A 2,085-nucleotide genomic window follows, 5' to 3' on the forward strand; every position below is an offset into this window, starting at 1 on the left:
ATGTCACAATGTGGGAAGATTTGCATAACGCCACCCAAATGTTCAAGCAAATGTAGCACACCCACCGTCCGACTGGTGGTGCTGCAGCAAGTTTTCTGTTTAAATAAACAAAGAGAGACACAGTTGTGCTGTTTTCAGTCATGGAGTCGCTCTTGTAATGCTTTATTACAATAATTCAAAGATTGTATAATTAAATCACAATGTCTTATGTCACCTTACATGTGACTCACTTAAACCAAACACTAATAAACATGTTGCATAACTCTTGTAATAGTTTTCTTACACTCAATCTGTATTTCTGTCATCTAACTCAATACCTTCTTCCTTTACATCACAATATATTACAGTCTCTCTCGTATGTGCAAATGTCATATCAATCACTGTATAACTGAATGGTTGAGCAAACCATTGGCTACACAATATGAACATTTAAACTGAATTACTATATGCAGCGAATATACTTAATCAGAAGAAAGATCATTAAAACATATTATAATATCCAAACATCAACAGTATATACTATTAAAAAATTATATAGGCTATATATATATATGTATATTTATACATAGAGATCTTAACACGCATGGCGATTGCTCAATACATCGCTCTTAATGCTATAAACACAATAAACATTACATTACTTTGGGTATTCAGTGTGTTGGAGCCTCTAACCATTTGGATTGTATTATTTTACCAGGGATGACGCGGAATGTCCGCGAATGAAACGCCATTTTCATAAACACAAACACTGTCCCTTTTAAACATTTTAACTCGACTCAGGAAATGTATATTACCCTCCTGAAACAACATACACACAAAATCGACATATTTTGTTATGTTTTATGTCCTAGGTGATCGATTTCACCCACCTGTTTAAATAAACAAAGAGAAACACAGTTGCGCTGCTTTCTGTCATGGAGTCGTTCTTGTAATGGCCTCTTCTCCGCGACTCACCGTTAACCACACAGTCCTTAATCAGCACCGCGTCTCCCCCTACTGTCCACTGAGATTACTACACATCACCATTAAACATAATAACAGCAAACACATTGGGATACATCAATCAAATACATGGGAAAAAACTAATTATTCCTGTGACTACACGTACAGGGTGTCACACAAAGAAAGAAGGTGTAACTTTTATTCTCGCTGTAGTATTGTTGTTACTATACACCATGATACACCATGTCGTAAATACGCTGTGTGTGTTCGTTGTGAAAGCGAAACTACTTTGTTTGGCCTTCCAAAAGAGGACGATATCTGCTTCGAATCCATTGAATCCACCGACCGCGCCGTTCTCAAGCCCGCCTCAAGTTCCTCACTCTAGCCCGCCGTGTGTGATGCTGTGTGTTTCGTTGTGAAAGCGAAACTACTTTGTTTGGCCTTCCAAAAGAGGACACGACTAGAAATCAGTGGTTAAGTTGTATTTACAACACCGTTCCAGAACAGTTCAACCCAAATATTCAGATGTGTGCAGCCCATTTTATGGAGGACTGTTTCCTGATCCTGGAAGAGTGGACTACAATGCCGGCTGTTCTGACTCACAGACTGTAAGTTTTCATATTTAAAGAATTTGCCACTGACTATTCAAACGCGAGTTTTGAGCAGTGTAGAGTAGCGCTTGTTGTTTGTCGTTTCTCCGATCACAAATGCAGACATGGTTATATGTTTACGCGGCGTGATGCAATGTGTAAAAAGACAGTATAAGCCATTATAATCCGTAATTATGTCCCCACTGGACATAACTTTCCAGCTTAGAACGCCTGTCGGGTAAACTCACCCGCTTCTTATAAAATGCTTAATATATCATTATAAAATGCATACATACATAAAAATTACATATCGTGTGTGTAATAAAAAAAATGACCCCTTAAAAACCGTAAGGTGGCGCTACTCTGTTAAGAACGTAAGCTCCGCCCCTCACTTCCGGTTCTGTGGCTGCAGTTCTGAAACTGCTGGTGCTGCAGGTCTGCAGCTGGATACTATAATGTTCTTATAATAAATCCAATCCAGATATGTCAGTAGAACAGCTCAACCTTTATTTCGCCTCTCCAACAAACCCTCCAAACTTACTAACTCCTCTTT

The sequence above is a fragment of the Sinocyclocheilus anshuiensis genome, unplaced genomic scaffold (assembly GCF_001515605.1).
Source record: "Sinocyclocheilus anshuiensis isolate Anshui unplaced genomic scaffold, SAMN03320099.WGS_v1.1 scaffold35, whole genome shotgun sequence".
Taxonomy (NCBI): domain Eukaryota; kingdom Metazoa; phylum Chordata; class Actinopteri; order Cypriniformes; family Cyprinidae; genus Sinocyclocheilus; species Sinocyclocheilus anshuiensis.